The sequence below is a fragment of the Ambystoma mexicanum genome, chromosome 11 (assembly GCF_040938575.1).
Source record: "Ambystoma mexicanum isolate Mex_15411 chromosome 11, UKY_AmexF1_1, whole genome shotgun sequence".
Lineage (NCBI taxonomy): Eukaryota > Metazoa > Chordata > Amphibia > Caudata > Ambystomatidae > Ambystoma > Ambystoma mexicanum.
The window spans coordinates 252,797,456-252,822,873 of record NC_090934.1 but is presented as its reverse complement, the minus strand read 5'-3'; the positions used below and the strand labels follow the sequence as shown (position 1 = coordinate 252,822,873).

The window sequence follows — 25,418 nt, the reverse complement described above, 5'->3', positions numbered from 1 at the left end:
TCGGGTATAAAGTAACCCGTGAAGCACTTTTTTGGCACCAAGTCTTACCTTGTAAGAAAGGTGTTGCCAACCTGGAGTTCTGCTACATATTAATTTAGCAACAACTTTATGGTTTAGCGGTTGTCTTCCCTCGCCGTTTTAGCCTTTATCAGAGAACCAATTTCAGTCACTTTTGTAATCCAGATAATACAAAACATTTTCTTTTTGTTCTCGAGGCTGTATCTGTGCTTTTGGTAGGTGCACATAAACTTGATCTGTGATCTCCAATTTTTACGTCATTTCCACCTTAAACATGCTAGTTTTAACGTACTGTCTTTGGGGCACAAGTACTGTTGTGGTGATGTGCCAAACTTTGTCCTAAATATGCTGGTGAATAGGTACAAGCTGCAACAGTCTTATAAGTTATCTATTATTCAGCCCATTTTTGGAGGCTGGTGCTAGCATTTTTTGGGACCAAACTAAGTTGGTTGTGTTGTAGTATTAATGTTCACTTTTTTTTATTTTTTATACAGCTGTTGTGATCTGATCTCATTTGAGGGAGTAGATTAATCATATGTATAGTCAGCAACATAGCTGAGGGTACTTTGACATTGGCATCCCCTATGCATATCCTCACCCTCTCCCCATAGTTGGGTACTCGGCAAAACATTCTTTGAAATTTAACCATTTCAAATTGACCATTTGTAAAACATTCACTTATTCTTTTCTTATTTCGCGTGAGAACCTCTTGGGATACACCTTTACTCACTCCGCCTTACTCTGCCCTATTCAGCCTTTTTGACATCTCCAGGCTGACGGTCTACAGCGCCCCTGCACCCCCATTTTTTTCGGGCCCTCTAAACCTTACGACCAGGACATTGCAGTTGCTTAGATTACTTTAAATTGAACCATCTGGAGCATGGATCCCTCGGACCATACTACTTTCTTTGGGAGCCCCACATATCGAAATACTTGCATTGTAAACTCTAATGTGCTCTTTCCGTCTGTGTTCTTGCCCCAGCCCAGAATGCTCTTTTTGAAGATCTCCACATATCAGTTACTGGATAGCGCTGCACTACTCTTAAGACTTAGCCATTATATCGCCCAGCCCACAATGGTACTCCCCATCTCTTGTCCCTCTGCCCCACCACCCCTCAACCTGACAGTTCTCTACCATCACGTCAGCTAAGTTAAACTAGTTTAACGTTGGACAGATCTGCACTCTACTCACCACGTTATACATTCTTAGTACTTAACAGGATTGACTACTGCACAAGCACTCCTTGGGCCTCCCTACATATCTTTGCAAAGGTAAAAACAGTAGACTGGCATAGCAACTCCTCATCGTATTGGGGCTAGTGACTCACCCATTTCCCCACATGCCGACAGAACACAATTTCTTGCATGCCAAGGGTCCTTACTAGCCTGTATTGATTCCGGACCCTGTGCACTACTCGACAACCAATTCTTGCCATTGCCACTCCCTCTCCAAGCTGCCCCAGTCTTCTATCCCAGTTCCCTTTACACCCTCCCAGTTCCCGTCTGGACATTTCAAATTACTATTGCTCTTGTTTAGGCTCCGGCTTGTCTTTCCAATTTCACCTGGCTCTCGTTTAGTAATTTAATTTCTATTGCTCATATCTTTGTCCACCCTATGCTCCTAGCTAGTTTACCACCTACCTCTCCTCTTTTCTGTACTCTTAACTCATCATTGTGTACAGTAAACCAATCTATTTGGTACCCTACAGCAGGCTTGTTTTGCCACTCATGGGCCCAGTCCGAGGCAGTTTAAAACGGTGGTATTCTGCAGGCAAACTCTGCTTACGAGTGAAGGAATGTTTTGCCGGTGAGGAGTGTCATGGAACAATTTGCCTTAAAATACTGTAGTGTGAAATGGACCTAGAAGTTCAAATGTGATGAAGTAGCAGAGTCATTAAGATGCTGAATACAATTGTGTGCTTTAAAAAGGTTAAGGCCTATAATGTGCGTTTCTGCAAAACATGGAAACTACCACGAAACTTTGAATTGCAACTCCTCTGGGCCTCATCCACTCGTGCATCGATCTGCCAATGTGGTACTAGTGGATTAGTTCAAATCTCTTTTTAAGAAATGACCAATTTCGAAAGAGCGCTCTGAGAATGAGTGGCATTTCTAAATGTCAGGCCCTGCGACGCATAAAGTGTGCACAGGAGCTGATGGGCACTGAAGGACCCAGAAGTGAGTTGCGGGAGTCCCCGGTGGGAGTGTTTGCGGGGAGTTTTTTAAATGTAACTTTGCATGTGTATTGGGCTATTTGATTGGGAATGCTTAGGTGAAGGGCAGTTGGAGGGGGAAGAAAGGGGAGGATATGTTGTGGAATTTATAACGCGCCTGTACACAAGGGTTCTAGAGCAACAAGGAAGGGGAAATGAAGGGCAGACACAACTCTTACTAGATTTATTAATTTTTGTCATTCAGATCGCAAGTGCTGGGAAGGGGAGAAGTGAGGGTATGGATGGGAGAAATGCAGTGAACTCACGTACAGCCAGCAGGTGGCTCATGAGTGCAGAAAGAAGGGACTGTAGGGTTGCAGATACAGACTCGTGAGTGCCGCGGAGTCAGAGGCAGTGCGTGAGCAACTGGACATGCAGGAACCTGTGCCATTCAGAGGGTGACCAGTGCACGGGCATCAGCAGGGGAGATGTTGATATTTTATTTCTATTGTGCTCTAGTGTTTAGGAGCACGACATGGGAGGTGAACAGGGAGACCAAAGCGACTATTTTACTAGGCCCAGTGACATTGAGAACACACAAGTTCAGAGGAGAGGGGGAAAAGTGCATGGAAGGGGAGAACACGCAAGTGCAGAGGAGGGGGTAAAGTGGAAAGTGCGGCGCAAAGGAGAAACAGATAAATGAAGGAAACGGTGGTTGTGCAGCCAGCAAGTGCTGGGTTTAAGTCAGCAGACGGGTAGCTCTGAAGTGCAGGAAGAAAAAGGGGAGGGTGGGCTGTATGGGTACAGACACAGACCCCAGGAGAGTGGCAGGGTGAGCAGGTACCTTGGCCCGGAGGACCGAGGGTGGCCAGGAGCACGGTGCCAAGAGAACAGATCAGCGGGGTAGCGAAGGCAGAAGCAAAGGGGAAGGTTTTGAGATGCCACTCCTTATTTAGAGTGGCAGGGAGGATGTTTCAGAGGGATGCCCCAGCCGAAGACAGATCTACCCCAGCTCGTTTCTTTGAAAAACGAGGAAGAGAAAGCGAAGTAAGGTCTTGGGTTGCTTCTGGAACCAGAGGTGGTTCTCTTCAAGTTTGAGAGGCAGGGAGGCCCCAGCTGAGGAGATTGATCTAGCCACAACTCGACGTTTGGAGAAGCACCTGACCCTCAGTTGGAGGTGGATGAGCGGAGAGCTCGAGAATGATGTTTTGTTAGAGAAACTTTGAGGTAGTGCAGTCCCAGGCTATTTCTGCGAATGACTCTTCATGTGCTGTCTTAAAAAATCACTTCAACCTCCATTGTTTGTTGTGCAGGGTTCTTACCATGGATCACTCTTGACTCGTCACCTGTTATGAAACTTTTTTACTTTTAAGACTGCATTAGAACTACACATTGAGCACCAATCTAGGCTGATGGTTTAATAATTCTACAGATCCCTTTATAGGCATGAAAAAGACAATACTTTCCGTATCCAAATTACTGAATTGACCAATAAGTCTGTTGCTTCCATCACATATAACTCTAGCTTATCTACTTCCACCAGTACGTTTGTATTTGCCTCTAGTAGTGTCTTAAGCTGGGCACATCTAAACCATTCAGGAGTAACATTAGCCAGGTCTCCAAACATTGAATGTGCTGTGGTGGATGGGGCTGGGGGCTTTGTCTGCTGGTAATGACTGAGGGCCAATGAGCTCTCGTTAGAAGCTTGTTCTCCCTCCCTGGTAACTAATACATTACACACAAGACACCCAGCAGGCTTTTTAAACCTAATGGTACAAAAATCACTTCATCAACGCGAATACATATAGTAATACGTTAAAATGCATTGCTCACACCTGCATTCGTAGTTGATCTGACAATTTCAAATCGCTTTTATTGCAATTTCTAAAATCGCTAAAGCTCATCACAGATGAGATATTGGAGAAAAACCATCAACAAGAATCTGACAATGTAAATACCTAAAGGTGTTCGGAGGGCAACAGCCACCTCCTAACGGTATTGGCAAAATATTTGTAATATCGCTTCCATTTTACTCCATTTGTTACATAGTAAATGAGGTTTACATCATCCCATCCAAAAAACGTAACCCACCTATCACTATTGATTGGAAATGAATACCATATTCCATCAGAAGCATGTCGAATATTGCCTCACTTGGTCAGCAGATAAAATGTTTTTTAGGGTTTCTTTCCTAATCCACACAATCCATAGGTGCAGGCCAGTCAATATCCCATCTTTCTGCCTCGTCTAGTGTGTGCACAAGGTCAAATTGTATTATCAGGTATGTCAAAACAATATTTATGTTCATACACCTAAATAAATCTTAGGAGCCTGCATGTGCCATTGCAAATTACTTCATCCAAAATACTAGTTGCTTTGTTTGGACCTCCACTTTATATAGGTGCATTTTACATGTCGGTTAAATATTAAGTGACGCTAGTTTCAGCCTTGGTCTCTGCGTTCTCTTGCTAGTCTAAAGCTCATTGATTTTCGTTTTTGTAATAAATCCATTAGTTCTGAGTCATTCTTTAAGTTTTCTAGTGAACACTGTGATGCAAACCCTGCAGAGTTGGGTGAAAGAGCACCAGATCTGCATAACCAGACTATCTTAGTGCTGCACAACCTAGGAGGGGTACACACCACTCAAAATCAAAAAGGGTAGTAAATTAAGCAAGAGGGGCTTAAATGTAGCCCTGTTTCAGACTTAATGGCCGCTAATGGTGCAGTTTCCCCAGTGTTTGTTAATCTTAACCGTTGTAAAGCCCGATTTATGACCCTCTGCTGTACCCCCAATTTATCTTTTTTTGCCAGAGCTCCTTTTGGGAAAGTCAAAAAACGGCATTATGATAAACACAGCAGTGTAAGAACCACGCCCATATACCAAGTATATCTATTAGTGGCTGCTTTTGGAAATTAGGCCAGATTCCTGAGCTCAGATGGCCAGAGCTATAATGCTCTAGCAAAAATCTCAACATTGCCGGAAGTGTCTAATTTTTAAACGCCTTAAGGGATCCCTTTTTTATACCCCAGAACCAGGAACTATCTTGCGTTCCCTCTAGGTGACTGGCAAGGTTTGGGCTGCTGAAATGCACGTGGATTATGTTTGACAGCTCGCTCCACCAGCTAAAATTTGCTTTTCATAAAGCATTATTTGGCCCGTCTGGACCTGGGATTTGAACACTTTAGTGAGAATTTAAGTTCCGAGCACTCAATATTGCCAGGGTACCTCAACAGTTGCTAATTCAAATGTATCCACGGAGGGGCTGACTATTTTCACACATTTCTAGAGATCTGGATATCACCGCACCCAGCAACTTGTAAACCAATGTTGACAAATTGTTCTCAGAATACAGCCCTTGTCGACTCGCTCCATTTCTCCACCCTTGACTTTTCAGATGAATTTTGATCCAGGTCCAGGTATTACGCTCTTTGATCAAGATTGTTTAAAGACCTGCTCCCACCTGTTTCACTTGGCGTCCCTGTTATCTTTATCCTATGTAGTATGTGCTCTATCCTTGCTACCTAGATTCAATGGAGCCAGTATGCACAAGATCACTTTGGCATAGATATGTTAATATTTGCATGGCAGTCGGCCCCCGGTACCACCGCAGGGCCTAAAGCTACAAAATTGGGAGCTTTTGGTTACCCAAATGGTTTCCATTTTGATTGCAGCCTCCATTAATGGACTTTAGCTGCTGTAATATCGGTTTATCTACAAGCAGGGAGACGTGGTCAGTTTGTTTCCTCTATCATAAATGGATCAACAAACATTTTGAATATATAATGCAGGTTTACAAATTTGGAATCGATGAAATGGACGTGTTACCCATGATGCTGGTAAAATTTGCTGGAGTCCTGCTTGCATCTTGAGCATGTGCATATCCATAGAAATTAGCAGAGCCTTTACCTTACCAAATGTACCTCGCTTGGATTTTGCATTGCAATCCCCATAAGTAAAACCCAACTAGTGTGACCAGATTTATCAATTGTGGAATGCACTATTGAGCGAATGGAGCTGATCTTTTCCAAATCCTGGTGACGGGTATCATGCTGTGCTTTAAGTGGGGTAAGAAATTAGGGGTTGGGGGTCTTTGGGTGTGGCTTAATTGATGGGCGTGGCCTGAGGAACCTGTAAAACTGGTCTGGCCTACATTACTATGTACATATTGTATATTGTCAACAGACTGCTTGCTACATGCCAAGTATAACACATCAGAGCTCGGGGTAATTCGTTTTTGTACCCTTAACTGGGCAAAGGATAGGTGGAAGTGGTGCTCATTGGCCTACAAAACGTTACCCCTCTGGCCAATTGAGCCTGCCTTTCAGGCTTTGCCCTATAAGCCAGTCTGGCAAGCAGTCACAAATATCCTGCTCACTATTATTGATGGCTCTGAAACTTAAACAAAAAACGCAGCAGGATTATTTCTAATGCCCCTTGCCCGTTATCTGAAATACTTGCCTATTGTAAAACATCTGCAGCTTTTCATCTTCCCTGTACAAAATGTTCGGCTGGCCCCATTTTTATTTAGCTTTGCATTCTGGCAATTGCAGTTTTGCTGTACACTTTTAATGCCTAATTGTCGGTACACCAACCACCTTACATTGACCACAGCTCAATGTCACTTGCACTCACACTGATGGGCAGCAATTGTCGCATTCATTGCCAAAGTAAAATAACAGATGGGTTAATTACAGGACCATTGGACACAGCTCCTCCACTTTTTGGGCAGGTGTGCGCAATAAATGCAAAATCACCAGGCACCATGACTAACTTCAGGGTTTTATCTAACAGCCAAATGCTTTCTTTCCTTTTATGCATGTGCAGAGGAGTCCTTTTGTTTTATGCACTGAACTGCGATAATTTGAACAGCCTGTGTTTGCATGGTTTTATGACAGCAGTCCATGCTCGATCTTTAACATCTATTCCAGAAAATGTGTTGGGGGCAAGCAAAACATTGAAGCCAGGCCCCTTTCAGAGTCGCTGGGCCGTGTTTCATTCCAGTTTCCATTAAAGGTATGCAAAGCCACTCCCGCTCCTGGTGCCTGTCACAGATCTACCTTTACCCAAACTGCAATGTGCACATCCTGGGGTCTGCTTCTCCGGAGTTGACATTCCTGGGGGGTGGAGTGCTTGGGACAAAGGAAAGGCATGCAGATATCTAGCTGCATTAGCTTCCCGCCGATCCCTCCCCACCGCATACGCAGCATCAGCCTGATATGATGCAGATTGCCACCAGAGAGAGCATGCCCTTTAGGAACTAACTTCCTCTAGTGACCCGCGTGAGGGGTCGTCTGAGGAAAGTTCACAAAAGTGAAACGCAGCTTTGACTGGCTGGCAATTCTCAGTCACAGCTGTTGCCTGACTCTGCTTGCCACTCACTTGCCTGACTTAATCATGGGTGGACATGCCCATAAGTCAGTGGCAAGCAGGTGGTGGGGATAACCCGCTGTAGCTTGGGGGAGGGGTGGGCGTCAGGCCCCCAGCGCAGCCTTACTTTTTGAGACTGCCAGGGCCCAGTCCACTTAAAGCACTGGGATCATGCATACCCTCACACAGGAGGCCAGTTAACGGGTGCTGACCCAACCCCCAAATTTTGCAGATCAGAGGCCGGTGTACAGCTTATTAGACCACCCTCCGGGTGACCTTGAGCACCTTTACTAGTGACCTTTGACTTGTGACCCTATTCTCCAGGCTTTATGCCAAATAGATGTTAAATGAGCCATCCTCCAAATTCAGATTACTGAATCCCCTGCTACTCCAAGATAATTTTAATATAGTTGGGGACGTATTTTTGTCTTATGCTTCTCCTTTTACCATACTCCGTCATCAATTTCCCCTTTCCCATTGCAATGGTAATTGAGGATGGCGCTATACAAAAACTAATCGTGGGCTCCATAGTGTCCACCCGCAACCCATTTGTTTTAATCATTTATCTAGTTTGGCCTTTGAGCATACATTTTTAGGCTCCATGGTTTTCATTTAACTGGCAACTTTTGCCTACCCCGCACTGCTTCTGCTCTCGTGGGCGTGCACGGACCATTTTACAACTGCTCTCCTTTTGCTCTGAATGGGCCCACTGCATCAGCAACTCAGTTAAAGGCTGGAGGTGACCAAGAACGTCATTGGACGGTTAGCTTTAAATGTTCATTGCCCTTTGGAGAATGTTTGATCTAAAGCATTTCAAGCGTAGCCTGGTATTCACTCAAGTGGCTGTTGCTCCCTAGGAACACAGCCCTGAGCTAGGAACACAGCCCTGAGCTGCCACCATCTGTGGACGGTGAGTATTACGCTTGAGTGGGAAATCTGTGGGATTGAAAGGGTCACCAACCACACTTGTGGTCCATGCCCCAACAGTGAGCGACACGTTTTTCCGAATGTGCCTTCTATTGGCCGTTTTCGGAATGGTTGGAAAATACCATTTGATGCATTTTTTTTCTTTTGGAAATGCATCCATGAAGCTTTAATTTTGTTAGTCTGGGTAACTTCCATACTAATGTATTTCCCACAAAGTGTAAAAGGATTTGTGTGGAAATAACGCAAACCTGTAGTTTTGTCACTGCTCTGCACATCTTGGCATATATACGTGCACTGCTTTGTTATATTGGGTTTTGAGTGGCTTTATGAGGTCCAAGTAGTTTTTAGCACCTTCTCTGAAAATGGTGTCATTAATAGTACCCTGCAGCAATTTCTAAAACTGGCACATCTGAACAGAATCTTCTGCCTCCGTTCGATGGGACGAGTTTGTTTTCCCACTCCTCCCCACCATAAGTCTGCCGGCTTAGCATCTTTGCTGGCCACAGAATTATTATACTATGTAGGAATTCTAACTTTGTGCATTTTAAGCTTCTGTTCCTAGTTTGCTTTTATTTTTTTAACTTTGCATTAAGTATAGTTTTGTGACGGTGGATAGGGCATGCAGGAACTTCACGTTTTATCCTGTAGCACTGTGAGTGATTCTAGGGAGGCTAGTGGAGTGGTTTTTCTTGTGGCGCAGTGGTCTCTGGATATCGGTTGCTATGGGACATGAACACATAGAAATGCTGGATAGTCTTATTGGCTGTCTAGTTTGGCGAAGTCCATAGAAATATGTCGGCAGTTACCGCCGAGAGGGGAATTTAATGCTTTGACTTTTGTCTAACTAAACCACAAGGATTGCATTCTTCAGGCAGATTCTAGGAAGCAACATGCACGAATAAAAACTAGACTGTTATTGAGGAACTCTGTATACGTGCACTTGTTGGCTAAGGCAGACTAATGACAACGGTACAATTTGCAAAGTGCTCCCCCTTGCGGATTTGGTGTGGATACAATTGGCCAACTAATCTGAAGGGCTGTATCATCCGTGCACTTTCCTTAATGGTACCCATGCTGTCCTACATTGGTTTGCTTTCTGTTTTTAAACCCAGTCTGCTGTTTTACTCTAGTTATTCCAACCTCAGTTGCAGTTGCCTTGTACTCGGATTCCTTTGAATGCTTTGACACTTTTTTTTTTTGTCCACGCTAATGGAATCCTCTAGTTATTTATGCAGCTGGGACTGGCCCGTATGGAAAGAAGCACATGTTTTTGATTTCATATACTCCTGATCGTGGTTTTATATATACACGAAGTGTACTTGTTCTCTTCTCCCTAAATGTTACTGTAATGTATGAATTATGCATGTTTTTTCTACATGTGATAAGTTTAAAATTATTGCGCAATAATAAAATGATCGTCCTGCCAAGAGACAACCTGAAATAAAGAATTACCATTTCTTTTGATATGGTTTGCTGTGTGCAGCTAGTTTGCTAAAACCGATATGTGCGACTGTAAACTTTCACTGAATGTATTCAACTAAACGGCTTTGAAGGATGAAGCTAGAGGCTTCACACACTACTCATCGTGTCTTCCTCAATACTTTGCCACTAGTTGTGGCTGTAATAGAGCACTTTGGTGCATAGCAAAAAATCACCTTGCATTTGATTGGCTTGCCTATGGTGCACATGCACACCTCCTCCAGTGCCGCACCCCAGCCTCACCCAACTAGTGTTCTTCACACCATGGGATGTATCTTGGAAGCTGTGTTCTTTGTACTCTTTTTGCTGTGTTAAAACTGGTTATGTCTTGGCAAGTTTTCTCAGCGGTTCCCCTCTGGTATGGAACCTCAATATTCCTGGAGTGCTTGGGGCTGCAACATCGGTTGGACTGCTGCTGGTGTGATTTTGTCTGTGCACTTACTTGCTACCTTAAACAATGGGAGATCACAGAACACCACTCCAAGCCACATTGAGTTCCCGGAGGTGAAAACGCATCAGATGGTATGCGATCTTGCTTTGTCGCTTCATGGCCCACAGAAGCCATCATGGGGGTGGTCGGCGGGGTGGATGGTCTAGGTATCATCCTGTGGCCCTTGCACCCCTATTTTTCAGGCTCTAACCCATTTGTCCCAACACTGCACTGGTTGGCTTGAACAATGATTTCCTTTCCTCAGATGGGTGACCTCCCCATTTAATCTTTGCTTCTGTTCTACAGTCTGGTGGCAGCAGTTCCAGCCTGTCTACTGTAACTCACCAAGGCCCTTCGACCAATCTAAAGTCTGGTTCCAGCTGATCATGCAGTTCCTTTTCATAAAGAGTTGCTTCAGGATACAATGTGATTGTTGCCACCACAACTAGCCACGCCATTGGCTTTACCAGGTCGCCTTGATTGTCACACCTTTGACAAGATTCGTTGTGACTGGACGTCTACACCTCAAGCACTGACTCTTCCTCTGCTTCCATTGAAGCCCCATCGCTGCTAAAACTCCCTCTGAGGCTAGGGGTGCCTTCCTCTTTCACGAGTAAGTGGAGTGTGGTGGTCCTGTTCCTTCGACTCTGACTCATTTGTGAACAGGTGGTTTTTCATGAGGTAGAGGCCCTTGTCCAGTGAGGCTGAATGTCGGCTTTCCTCTTGGGTGGTGGCAGCTGCTTCCCTGAAATTCAGTTTATTGGCAGCCCCTCTGTTCTGGGGAAAGCTCTTGGATGCCTATTACTAAATGAGTACCCAAATTCTGCCCTCCACCATTGCAGGCCAGCAGTGTAGCATTGGTGGCATCTTGCTGGCTTAGCCGTTCCTAGCCGGATCTCAGCGGCAGATCTTGTTGATACCACCTCTAGAGGTATGGTGGTGGGGGTGGACCAGTGCAGGCAGGACTACTTGCGTGCATATACAGTTAAACCTAATCTGACTTTCCTTTTTGATGACTTGGATCCTTTTCATTCATCGATGTTAAGCAGCTGTAGAGAGACCAACATGCATAGTCCTTGGTATTGCAGGCTAAGCTAGACCCAAAGGCCATTTCCTGCTCTTAGTGCCACAGAGGGTAGGCCCGCTGCTTTGGGCGCAGTGGTACAAGACCTTTTTGTAGGCCAGGCAAGCTGGAAAAAACTCTGCACAGGAAAAAAAACGCTCCACTCCCTGGGTTTTTTCCAAGGGCCTGCTTCCCTTCCTAGGACCCTCTACTCCAGTTGAGGATACTTTGACATCCAAGAGCTGTAGGTTCTAAGAAGCTAGAGCGGGTGAGGTTGCAGGTGTCAGTCCTAGTGACCTCAACCCTAAGCTGGCTTCCCACTTAAGGAACAAGTGCATGTTTGTACGCAAAGCACGTTTTATTGTACACTCGTCCGAGGAGGAGCTGGATGACACTGCAGGGTCAAACTAACCCAAGTCGCGAACATTGTATTATTTTTGCAATTGTTCAAACACTCCGATATATTACAATCTACCACCCACATGTGATTGGACAAAACCGTTACAGAGAAATCTTAACCAAAATCTTCAGCTCATGTGTAGAATGCACCTTAGGATTTGTCCGTGGTAGGTCATGACGACATTGCACAATAAGATTTACATACAAACATAATTCACTACAAGTAACTGGCCTGCACCTTGCACATTGTCCGCATGGATACTTTAACAACATGAGAAAGTTGAGTAAATGGGTCACTTTGAACTAGCAATAGTATCTCACCCTTCCTGGCCTACTAGCTCCATTTTGAATCTAAACTTATTTCATCATGCACAGCGATCTGAAAATACAATTGAAACCTTTGGGTATCAATTACTTTGGCCTTGAGCGCCACTTCACCCCTTGTTTTATTGCTGGTCAAAAACAAATGGTCTTTAGTGCACTGAAAGAGATTACATCGGTTCCCTACTAAGCCATAAACATTGTTCCGCTCAATGGCTGATCATCCGCTTAATCATTGTTCCCCTCGCAGCTTAGTCCTTTAGAACTAGATTTTCCCAGCCACTTCATGAATTCATAAACGCTTATTAACTAAGTTCCCTTTGTATGTTCCTTGGTGTACATGCATGTTTAATAAACTCTCCTTTACAGTGGGTTCTTCAGGGCAGGCCCCTTCTTTGCATGCATATTAAACTCTTATTTGTTACACGCCCAGACCCTCGGGTGTCACAGCGTGGTTATAAGACAGCTTAGAAATTAGTAGAATTCAAACATTACATTAGTTGCATTACATGATATAAATTACAAAATATTCACAACAATATACAGTGGACTAAATATTCACAACAGTATACGATGCACGGCGTCCTATCTTTGGGTGCTAATATTGGTTGAATAACCAGGTTTTTAACTGTTAAAGACCGTGAAGGAGGATGCTTTTTTGATGGGTAGGGTGTTCCAGTGTTTGGGGGCTAAAGTGGTGAAGCTGCTGCCCCCTGCTCTTGTGGTTTTGAATCGGGGGCGGGGGGTCCAGGAGGAGTTTGTCATTGGATCTAAGTAATCTCATGTCAGATTTGGGATGCAGCGTGTTATTGAGGTAGATGGGTCCTTTTTTGGTAAGGCATTTGTGGGTGATGCATAATGCTTAGAAGATAATTCGGGCTTTGATGGGGAGCCAGTGGGCATCTTTCCTAGTCTTGGATATATGGTCTGATTTTTTTTTTTTAAATGCCTAGAGCTGCCCTCAGGACTTTATTTTGCAAAAGTTGCATTTTGGCTAGGTTGGTGTTGGAGGTGCCCAGTAGTAATGCCTTACAGTAGTCCAATTTCGATAGGACCAGTGCTCTGGCTAGGGTGAGGCAATTTGCTGGGGTTAGAAATTGTCGGCTGAGCACAATTAATTTGGAGGTGTAGGCCGTGGAGGAAAGTACATTGATCTGTTTAATCATGGTGAGGCTGGCATCGATGTACACGCCCAGTGTTTGTACTTGCTTCGACACTGGAATATTGGTACCGTCGATATTGATGGTTGAATATTCTGGCTGAAGGGTTGCTATTTTGGCTGGAGATCCTACGATGAGGACTTCTGTCTTCTCATCGTTAAGACATAGGCTGTTTAGTGCCATCCAGTTTTGTATGATGACGTAAATTTTATTGATTGTTAATGTGTCCTTGTCATAGTTGCCTGTAAGAGAGGTATAAGGATCTGGGTGTCATCCGCAAAATTTGTATGACACCCATATCGTCAAGTACTGAACAGGAGTTTGGTATATGCGTTGTACAGCGTGGGAGAAAGGCAAGAGCCTTGAGGCACTCCTATGGGGACTGGGATGGGGTTGGCTGCTTCTTTGCCTATGGACACTCTGGATTTGCGGTCGGTTAAGAAGGATTTCACCCAAGCAGTGGCTGCCCTACAGAAATTAAACTCGCAGGCAAGTGAGTTGCATAGTTTGTCGTGGTCCACCAAGTCAAACGTGGCTGAGAGGTCCAACAGCAGAGTTGCAAAATGCAAAGTTTCCCTGAATCTCTGATGGCATCCATCAGGATTTTGAGGTCCAAGAGAGCTGTTTCAGTGCTGTGGTTGGGCCTGAAACCTGATTGTCTGGTACCGAGGAGCTGGTTAGATTCTAAGTGGGTTTGAATTTGGTTGTAGGCTAGTTTGTCGATTTTGAGTAAAAATGGGACCGTGGTTATGGGGCGATAATTAGTTGGAATGGTGGGCTCTAGATTTGTTTTTTTTAGAAGCTGGGTAACCCATGCTTCTTTAATGCAGATCGGAACTGTATTGGAGTTGAATGAGGCTTTGACAAATTTAGTGATGATGGGGGGGGGGGGGGTCAGGGTGGGTGCACAGGCTTTGACTAATTTGGCTGGGACAGTGTCTCCTTTGCAGTTGGATGCTTTTAGTTTGGAGATTGTGTCGAGTACAAGATCGTGGGTGACTGGTGTGAATTGAAAGGGGGGGTTGGACTTGTCGCTGGAAAGGGTACAGGGATTAGGGGTTCGGGAGTTTTTGGTTGCTAGTTTTTTTGGAATTGATTTTATTTTGCAGCATAGGGATTTTGGAGGCAAGAGCATCTTGTATGGTGGTACACCATTCTTTGCTTGTGTTTGTGGGTGTGTCGGTCGGAAGTGGATTTCGGTCGGAAGTGGATTTTCAAGTTCTCTAAGGATAAAGAGCTCTTTGGAGTCTGATGCTGCATTGCTAATACGAGCATTGTAGGCGTTTAATTTATGGGTGATAGCCAAAGCATTCAAAGACGCAAAAACCCTCTACAAATCAGCTGAGTCCGGGGAGGGATGTTGTTATGGGCATGCTGGAGAGCGTTTTTCCTTCTAAGGGCGATTAGTTCCTCGTTGAACCAGAAGTTGGATTTTTTTATTGAGGCGTCTTAGTTTGGAGGTGACGGGTGCTATGGTGTCAATCGTTGTGGAGAGGCATTTGTGGTAGTGCTCAACGATAGTAGTTGGGTCATTGCTGAGGATTGAGTGGGTATCTAGCAATTTGTTCAAGGTGGGGTCAAAGTTCTCAGCTGTGAGCTTTTTAGAGTTTCTACTTTCAATGGTGTCCATAGTTATGTTCTTGAGTGTGCAAGGGTCGTCACTAATGATAGTTGGACAGACCACTACTGCATAGAATTTACTAAGTGGGGTGATCGGGCCTAAATGATGTTGGTGTTGTGGGAGAGGATCCAATCAAGGGTTCTGCCCTTGGTATGGGTGGGGACATTGACGTGTTGGCAGAAATTCATGTCATTTAGTGCCAGGAGAAGGGCGGTTGCTTTGGTATCTTGGTTATTATTAAAACCGAGATTCAAGTCACCAATGATGATGATGCATTTTGTTTTGGGTTTAAGGGCGCCAGTATTAGTGGGGTGGCTGTTAGTGCTAGGGGATCTATAGATAACCACTATGTTAATTGTGGTGTTTTCATTCAAAGTGAGTTTGGCGAGCAATAGTTCGTACCCTGCGATTATTTGAATGGAACTTGATCTTAGTTTGATGGTGTTTTTTGTAATGATGGCAACACCGCCTCCTGGAGTGGTGGTTCTATCAGATCTGAGAATGGTGTAATCTGGTGGGATGGCCAATGCTAGCAGAGGACCTGAAGCTTGGTGTAGCCAGGTTTCTGTGATTACTAACAGGTCTAGGTCAAGTTCGATGAGGTCATGAATTTCAAAGGCGTGGGCTCCAAGGGAGCGGGCATTGATTGCATTTTTGAGACTAATGGGAGGGTTGGGATCCTTAGTGGGCGTATTCCAATTGTTCAACATGAGCTACCCACTCTTCCTGTTTCCCATAACGTTTCGAAGTTGGAAGGAGTTTGGGGCGCGGGGGGAAGAACACCATATCCCATACATCCCAACTAACCAGTCACACGCATGTTCCTTGGAGTGGATTACACCTTTTTCCATGCCTTAACCCTGCCCCCTTAAGGCCAGGTTTTAGTTAATTTCAGGTCTACATGTGTTTTTAATTTTTTTTTTTAATCCAGTGGCATGTTTAGTTTGCTCAAAGTTGAACGCTGACAGCACAATCTCTGCAGCACTACATTTTTAATTTGAGCAGTGTCGGGAAGGCACTTTTACAGTTGGGTCTAAATTTGCTTGAATATTTTAAAATAGGTTTAAAAGATACAGATTTGTCCTTCAGAGGTTGGCTATGTCTGCCGACTTTGGGGCCTTCTGCTTGGACATTTCGGCGTTTGAGTAGCTGGCCGGTCGTTGAGGTTTGGTTCCTCTTACTGTGGATGGAATGTTGGCCAGGCTACTTGTTGCTTGAGTGGCTTGTCAAAAGTGGGGGGCGGGGTGGGCCCAGGTAGTGGCACAGGTTAGGCTGGGAGGGTGTGCCAGGGCCTGGGGCCTCATTTCGGTTGGTAGTGGTTGGGTGTAATGGCAGAATTAACACCGTGTACATCATCTGGTGAGTGTGGCCTCAGGGGGGGGCGGTGTTTCAGGTGGGGGGTCCTCGCACCAAGACCACCTGGTGTTGCTGGCGGTGTGTAGGTTGGGGGAGGGTGCAGCCTCGACTGGTGTTGGGCCTGCGGTTGCAGGCGGGAGGCGGGCGAGGGTCCTCTGTGAAGCAGTGGGGCCCCGGAGATCAGCTCCAGTTGTCAAGGCAGAGAGTCAGTGCGGGGTCCCCAAAATCCCCTGGGTGCTTCTTCCGGACACGGGCCGGCTCCCTAGCATCCCCGGCATCAGGATGGTAGTTAGTGTTGGTGTGGCGTATGGCAGCTGAGTAGGGCCCCGGGGCCGCCTGGCCTCAGTCGCAGAGGGGGCCCCAGCCGTTTTCACTCGGTCACGGCCGAGTGGTTAGTGGAGCAATGGGGCCCTCTGTCTGGTAAGATGGCGGAGAGGGGGGGGGGCTCCTGCTGCAGCGCTGGGTGAGGAAGGTGCAGGGCACTCAGGCGGGTCCCCCCTGGGTGCGGGGTCCCTGCAGCCCTCCGGGGCCTCTCCGTGCCGCTTGCAGCCCCGTAGGTGATTGGGGTGGGGGGAGGCAGCTATGGTGCCTTCAGCTCGGAAGCTGGTGGAAGGGGAGTGTGCGATTGCTCCCCCAGTGGGGTCCAGGTTTTCTCGGCGGCACCAGGGGAGAGCCGTTCTGGCAAGTGATGGGTGAGGGGGAGCCGGACCCTGCAGCTTGCCGGGGCTCCTCTTATGTATGCGGCACCCATGTGGATCCGCTCAGGCCAGTGTTGGGCAGAGGGGGAGCAGGGCCCCCACTCGGCACGAGGTCCCCACAGCTCACTGGAGCACCCCCTCATGCGGCTCTGTCAGGGGAGGGTTGCGGCCACCCCCCAGGTGTCATAGAAGCCGGGAGAGCACTGCTGCGGTCCTGGTCTGGGGGGTGGGGGGCGCTGGAGAGTCGGAGCAGAGAAACATCTGAGGTGGTCTTCGGCCCCCCCCACCCCCCGGCTGTGCGTCCTCATACTGCTGCCATTTTGGACGCCAGGCCTGGGTCCAGGGAAGGCCCCAACGGTTGGGTGAACTGGGGCTTCCCAGCTCCGATGCAGAGATGGGCTACAGGCTCACGAGGCGTTCTGCTGCAGAGCTGGCCGTCTCCATGCCGGTGGTATGGCTAAAAACTGGGCATTTTGTGGCCGTAAGCCAGGCGTCCCACGGAGCTCTTAGGCCGCAAGCCACCTGAAAGCAGTGTTTTAAAAAAAAAAATTAAATGGTGGGATCTGGTTACTCATCCAGTTATTCGAGTTACTCTTGCAAAGATGTCTGCTGGTGTTGAGCATGGCGACGATCTGATAACTTGCTGGATCAGAATGAGAACCTTGTTTATAAATGGGACTACTATGCATCTGCTCCAGTGACTACTCCTGCTGATGGTTTGAAAAAGGTAAGTTACGCCACTCATCTGGATTAAGTTCTATCGTGTTTGTGGTCTATTTACATTTCTTTCAGTTTTTCTGCTGGAGATTTCTGCAGGTGAATGAAGTGTTAGAAATAGGCTTCATAATCTTCAAAGTGTGGCCAGCGTCAACCAAAAGATGCTGTTGTATTTGCCGTGGTCGGCGCTAATTACGGCGGTCAGAGAAGATGCTATGTATTCATTCGCATCCTTGAGTTTACCAAGTTTCTGTATTAAGCGATTTGGTTTTTGTTGCACTCCAATTTGTCGTGGGCAAATTGGACGCGTCACTCTCCTCTGTTCAATTTCAATGCCCAGAATCTGGTGGAAATGACAGGTGTCTATCCAGTCTGTAGTAGAAGAGCAGGTGTGCTTACACTAATGTAGCCATTTGGTGCATCACCTTCACGGCTACATAAATACGTAGCTTCTTCATAGTTGAAACCATTTCATCCCCTTTGCATTGCTGCTCGTTTCAGTACTGCTTGAGGAATATGCAATTTGATTTTCAGACTCCTCTGCACAGCGCAGGGAATTTTGGCATTGAATCTTTGGTAAGATCATGACCGTTTAGTAAATTCTCCAGGTCTAATGATTTCTGTTTAATAGCTGCAGTCTGGAGGATCATAGATGTTTAACCAAGGACTGTCAAAATGTGTTCCAAAGCTGTTAATACGAAGACCGCCTTTCGGTCAACCTTTATTTCAAAGTGTTGCAACGCTGGATAGTGAACCCACCACCCATGTTTCTTGTCAGATGCTCAATGTAAATTCCTGAAGCACAAAATACTATTGTTTTGATGAGGGGCTGCGTATGTCGGCAATCGGGACAAGGTGGAGATCACATTAGGTAGGAGCACTCTTGCCAACCAGGTTGGTACAATCTGGAGCATGCAGGGGTTCAGCTCGAGTAGGGTTTTAATGTTCTGTTTCCTTGTCATTGACGAGCAAATCCCCTTCATGTTTTGGAGGTCACGAGTTACAACAATCGTATATCTTTGAATTTCCAAGTGGTATATTAACCAAAGCTCTAGTTGGGGACATGCACATGGAACCATATTCCTGATCTCAGAGATTGTCACGTTCTCTCTTTCCAATTGGTTGACTTTTGAAATCATTTGAGTCAATTGGTCGTAGCGGAAAAATAGAATGCATGAGATTGAAGAAAATTGAACTTTTATGCCTCCTTCCAAATTGATTGACAGTGTTGTGGAAGTTAGTGGCTGTGGGGGGCTCTGTCACGGGAACCTCATTTGTTCGGTGAGACTAATTCTCAAACTAAGAGTGCCTTAGTTGGTTCTAAAAATTGAACTAGGTTAATAAATGGGTTCTTTCAGCTACTTAATAAACTGACCCTTCATAATTGGATTTGTCGTAAATTGAATCTGAAAAATTGTATTCTTTTTTTAAATGTTTATAAATCAACACAGGAGCTTATACATACATATTACTTATAGCTTCTCAAAACATATAAAGCACAGAATCCCCTCCCCCACCCCCAATGTTCCACGGTGGGCACCATTCTCGAGTCTCAATTCGGCCTGGTCTGGCTGCAGCGACAGATCGTCCATAGAATTAGGGCTCTGGCAATTAGGCATGGTTTAAATGTCGGGGCCGGGAAGTTCTGATCATAATCTAGCACCGGTGCCCAAATGGCCATAAATCGATGAAGCCGTCCTGCTTTAGCTGCCGTGACCTTCTCAGCTATCAGAATATCCCAGAGCTTGACCCAGCAGAGGGTCATCAAGGGTCCTTCTGCGGATTTCCAAGTACGGGCCACTGTGATTTTGGCTGCCAGCAAAAATTGGAATATTAGGGACGCTCTCCTAGATCTCGGGTATGTCTGGCAACAGGATCCCCAGGAGGACTTGCTCAGGTGTTAGCGGAATGGTCACCTGAGTGACGTCCTTAGTGGGTAGGCAGTGAGACCAGAACTCCTCTACTCTGGGGCAGGTCCACCACATGTGGAAGTATGATCTGGGGAGGCCGCAGAGAAGCCAGTATTGAGTATCCAAGGCATTTTGCGAGTGATGGAGGTGCAGGGGGGTGGGGGGGTGGTAATACCATCGCAGGAGCAGTTTATGGGCGCACTTCCAGTTGGTGATGCAGTGGGATGCTGTGTGCATTCTAGACGAGATGTCCACCCATGTGTGATCTTCAATGGCATGCCCAAGGTCCCTCTCCCAGTGGGACATATAGGACGGCCTGGAACGGAAAGGGTCATCTTGTAGCAGTTTATAAAGGGCTGAGATCTTCACCCGGGCCGGCAGGTCGTTCACTGTTGGCTCCAGTGGAGTAAGGGGTCTTGTGGCCGCTGCTCAGGTCCGGGGGTGGGAGCACCAGTGCCTGAGTTGGGCGTAGGAGTATCTGTCTCTCTGCTAGCTGGAATGCCAATTTACATCGTTCAAAGGTTAAGGGGGATCCCCATCAGAGTTGCCCCAGTCTTTCAAGGCCTCCTGCGACCCAGTTCCTGAAGTTCCTTGGATGGGCTCTGGGGGAGAAAACTGGGTTGAGGCAGATTGGAGAGAGTGCACTCAGGTCTCTTGGAACGCCACAATGCCTGCAGCCCAATCCCAAGCTTTCGTGGCAGTCACTACTCCTGGCCAGCTCTGGCATAAGGCGGAAGGGAGAAATGGGAGGAAGTGGAGGGGGAGAGGGAGGCTAGATTGCTCAATCTCACCCATTTCAGCCGCCCCGTGGTGAGCCCCCATGCTTGGAGGTATTTCTGGAGGTACGGACCCCAGTCCACCCAGTCCCGTGCTGGTCATCTTCGATCTTTGCGGGATACATGCTTTCTTCCCTTTCCAGATGAACCATCTTCCTTTGGAGTCGCTGTAGAGAGAGAGGGGGAAGGGGGGTGGAATTTGGGCTGGGAGGGATGCGCAGGCATATAGAGGGAGTAGGTTCAGTTTACATGTCGTGATGCGGCCTAGCAGGGAGATTTCTTGCGATTGCCAGCGGGTCAGGTCCTTCTCCAGTTCCTCGAAGAGCAGCGGAAAGTTAGCCCGATAGACCTTCGTTGGTTGAGCGGGGATCCGGACCCCCAGGTACAGGATTGAGGGGGTGCTCCATTGGAACGGGCCTCGTTCCTCGAAGGACTCGCGTTCGGCTGGGGTCAGGCCCACTCCGAGTGCCGCTGACTTTTGGAAATTAATGGCGAATCCCGATACCCTCCCGAAGTTGTGGATTTCAGCCAGGGCCGTCCTCATGGACCCTTCGATGTTCGTGATGGTTAGCAGAACATCGTCTGCGTAGAGGGAAACTTTATATTGCTCGGAGCCAATCGTCAGGCCACTGATCAGGGGTTTTTTGCAAATTCGCTGAGCCAGCGGCTCCATGGCCAGAGCAAAGAGCTGCGGGGATAATGGGCATCCCTGCCTCATCCCGCATGTGAGATGGATTGGGTCCGATAGGCGGCCGTCGACTCTTAGCCTGGTCTTAGGGGCTTGGTAGTTCGCGAAGATCTTCCCGAAGGTCGGGCCAAAGCCGAAAGCCTCTAGGGTGAGGCGCAGGTAAGACCAGTCCACCCTATCAAAGGCCTAAGTGGCATCTAGCGCTAGTAGGGCCAGTTGTTGGGAGTCCCGATTGGCAATCTCTAGGTCGGTGTCCTGCGGATTTTATCTTTTGTCGACCCTGTAGTTTATAAACCCTGTTTGATCTGGGTCCATGATGCTCGGAAGGATAGATGCAAGGCGGTTGGCCAGGATCTTGGAGTTTATATTGGCATCCAAATTCAACAGATGGGTCTATATGAGCTGATATCTTGGGGGGGTACTTTCCCGGCTTGAGGATGAGGACAGTGATGGATTCCTGCATAGTTGGGGTGATCGTCCCGGTGGCCACAAATTAATTGAAGAGGCGGGCCAGGGGGGCTGCTAGTTGTGGCCGGAAGAGTTTGTAGAAGTGGGTGGAGAATCTGACGGGCCTGGGGCTCTGGTTTTCAAGCTGTTGATGGCTGCCTCCACTTCCTCGGTTGTAATGGGTGCTTCGAGTTCTTCCCTGGCCGCCGGGGTCAGATGCGGGGGGGGGGCGCCTCTTGGATGTATGTGGGCAGCCGCCAGGCGTAGTTTCTTGTTGTCTGTGTAGTGGATCCCAGCCTCTCCCCGCCCGCGGGTCGCAGAGGCCCAGGATGGTATTTCTGCTCCTCCATGGCCAGCTTGTTAACCAGCAGTTTGTTGGCCTTATTGTTATGGACATACCATTGCTTGGTTCTAGTAAGTAGGCTCGCTGTGGCGTCAGCGTAGTGCGCTTTGAGCCGCTTCCTTGCCATTTGCAGGACCCTGTAGGATTTAGGGGCCCAGCACCTTTTGTGGGTGGCTTCAGCTTCATGGACTTTGGCTTCCAGGGCGGCCCGGGTCGCCTGCTTTATTTTGTGAAATGCAGCGCCTTGGGCGATCAATTCCCCTCTGAGCACTGCTTTCATGGCGTCCCAGGTGTTGGCCGGGGAAGTATCCTCGCCACAGTTTTCTGCAAAGAAGTTTTTTATTACTCTGGCGATTGAGTCTCTCACTGCCATTTCCCCCAGAATAGGGTCATAGAGGCTCCACTGGCGGCGAGGAGGGGGCTCCGGGTCATGGGATCGCAGGGTTAGTGACTGGAGCGTGATCCGGGGGCCAATCGCCACCTCGTCCGTGAAGGTCCGGATCTGCGGGGAGGTCGGGAGCAGGTCAATCCTGGAGAAGGTGTGATGCACTTACGAGTAGAAAGTGAAATCTTTCCCATCCGGGGACAATACCCTCCAGGAGTCCCCAATGTTCAGCGTGCGGAACAGGTGGAGCAGGCCGGTGGCCAACTTCAGATTTCTGGATGTCGGGGGATGGGATTTGTCCTTGGGATCTGGCACCCAGTTGAAGTCCCCTCCCATGACCTGCCCCTCAATGAATGGGAGGAGAGTCTTCCAGGTCTTGGTAGAAGCCTTCTTGGTGTTCGTTCGGAGCGTAGGCCGAAATGAGGGTGTAAAGTTGAGCAAGGACGATGCATTTTATCGCAATGAAGCGACCATCCTGACATCGTATCAAGTCCAGGATCTGGGGCCTCAGATCTTTCGCGAATAGGATAGCGGTGCCTCCCTTCTCAGTTCCATTGGAAGCGAAGAATTGTAGCGTAAAGTCTCTTTTGCGAGTGAGTTTCTTGCAGGAAAGCGATCGAGGTCCCGTCGTTCTGTAGCCTTTGCAAAATTGATTTTCTCTTCGGGGGGGGGTTGTAGGGGGGAGTTCAAGCCCCACCGTTCAGGGTGGTGAACTAAGTTCTAGATGTGGCAGCTGGCTCAAGGGATCCGCTTGCTGTGGGGGGAGGCTTGGCGGGGGGGGGGGTCAATTTGGCCATGGCTGTGAGCCTAGCTATTTCAAGTTCTCCTGTGGTTGAATGTTTTAAAACTGGTCTCCAACGGGAGATATGAGCATTCAACGACTGCCTCCAACGGGAGGTCCAAACTGTGACCAGGGGGGCCAATTTTAAACTGTCTGCATGGCCCCTGGCCACCCAGGCTGTCGTTTGACAGAACCAACAGTTTCTCCAAGGGTAAGGTGGTGGCATCTGCCTTGGAGGGTGTGGACCGCATGGGGTCTGCGGCGAGCTCAAAATGTTTGGGTGGTTCCAATGCTACGTGATCTGTGCGGGTGTCCTCGCACGTCACTTGGGTTTGTGGTTTCTCTGCACTGGCCCGATTTGGCTTTGGGGAGGTAAGTGTTTGTGGCCGGGCTTGTGCGGCCTGGGAAGGCTGGGTCTGAGGTCCCGGGGGAGTCCGGAGGGAGAATCGATGCTGCGTCAAGGTGGCTGATAGTGCGGGAGGTGCCTTTATACAAGAATTGTAGCACCATGGGGAAGAGCCACAGGTAGTAGATCTGCTCGTCTCGGAGGAAGAGCGAGAGTGGACGAAGCATTCTGCGCTTCTGAGAAGTTAGAGGGGAGAGGTCCTGGAAGATCTGTAGAGGGATGCCCTGGAAAGAGCTCATCCTTTGACCCATTGCTGCGATGGCCTCCTAAGTGGTGTAGAAGTGAACTCTTGTAATTGCGTCCGGAGGGGGTCTGTGTTCACTCCCCAAAAGGGGCGCAATCTATAGGTTCGATCAAGTAGAAGTTGGGCCTCATCCAGATCCGGCAATAGAGACTGGAAGAAGGTGCTTGCATATTCGGGGAACTCCTTGTCAAGGATTGATGAAGGCACCCCTCGGATGCGCAGGTTGTTGCGGAGGGAGCGGTTTTCCATGTCTTCCTGTTTAAATTTGAGAATTTCGGTTCTCCATTAACGTCTGGATGGTGCGCTGCATCTCCGTTAGTGAGTTGGAGTGCTCTATGGGCAGGTCCTCGGCCTCCCCCATCCTCTGCTCAATGCTATTGACCCTTTGGTCAGTTTGTTCCAATTTAGCAGTGAGTTCCGTCATGCAGGTTCTGAATTCTGATTGATGTCCGACATGAAGGCCTGGAGGTCCCCTTTGGTTGAGAGTGTCCCTTTGTCGTTGGATGCCTTCTGAGGTGTGAGTTTAGGGGGTCTGTTTTCTTTCCTTTTTTTTCAAAGCCTGTAGCATGGTGGAAATGTCAGCCGATTTGGAGGACTTCGATGCTTTGGAGTGAGGGGGCACGCTCTGGGGTCCCGAGCCGGGATCCACGTGCCACAGGGACCAGGAAAGGCAGAAGCCGAGTCAAGCGGGGATGGAGTGGGCCGGAGCGCCCCAGGAGGTTGAGTAGGTAGGAAGAGCCCCCAGGCTTTCAGGAGGCGGTGTAGGTAGCCACGGGTCTCCAGATGGCCCTCTGCGGCAGAGACCAGGATGCAGTTGGCGGTAGCAGGCTCTCCCTGGCTGGTGAAGAATGGAAGTGGGCAGGGGCGCCCCAGGAATGCAAGGGAGGCGTCACGGCCCCACAAGAAGGGGGCAGCATATATCTGCATGGATTAGCAGGACGCTGGGGGGGCAGATTTTGTGGGCCTCAGAAGGCTAGACCACCCCAGCAGGGGAGACCTCCAAAGGACAGCTGAAGGCAAATAGAGCCAGCGGGGAAAAAGGTCTCCTGCCCTTGATGCAGGAGAAAGGGCCTGCCGCGTCTGTTGGAGGGCAATAGGGCTCACCTGGGTGGCACACGGTCCCCTCGCGAGGGCCGTGCTATGAATGGTAGGCGGGGGGCCCTTTTCCCAGGAGGGCGTACAGCAAATTCAGCTCCTCGGCTCAGGCTCCCAGAGGCCCGGTGCATGGATTACGCTGGTGGCGGGCTCACTGAGGCATCGGGCGGGGTCCAATGACTGGCAGTAGGCTGGGGCAGTCAGTGCGCCGGAGAGGCTCTGATTTTGGTTGTCTGCCGCGCGCCGGGGAAGAGGAGTTGGAGGGTGCCGAAGCGCAGGCTCAGGGGAGCGGCCGCCGTCTTGGTTGCTGTGCCGGCTGCCCGAGGAGCATTTCTTTCGTCGCGTTTACAGCGATCCTGGGGGCGTTAAGCTCCCAGGTTGCAGGTGATGGTGCTGGCTATGTTCCGCTGCATTAGTATATCGGTGTTCATGGCGGGCCTAGCAGGAACCAGGAGAAAATGGCTTTTAGTCACGAGCCCATGCAGAGGCCATTAGTGAAGCTGCCTCATCGCTGGCGCTCCAGGCCACGCCCCAATAATTGTATTCTTAATGTACTGCTCGCCCTTGGGCCTCAGTGCACACACAAAGACAACAGTTCAGTAAGGGTAGCAAAAATCCAGGAACGGGTCACAA

The 25,418-nt window shown here is 48.2% G+C and overlaps 1 protein-coding gene across 1 annotated transcript in view; it reads left to right on the top strand.

Annotated features, from left to right (window-relative positions):
* The window catches only part of YTHDF2 (YTH N6-methyladenosine RNA binding protein F2), a 127,063-nt gene that overhangs the window by 7,021 nt on the left and 94,624 nt on the right, over positions 1-25,418 (top strand). The window lies entirely within an intron of this gene.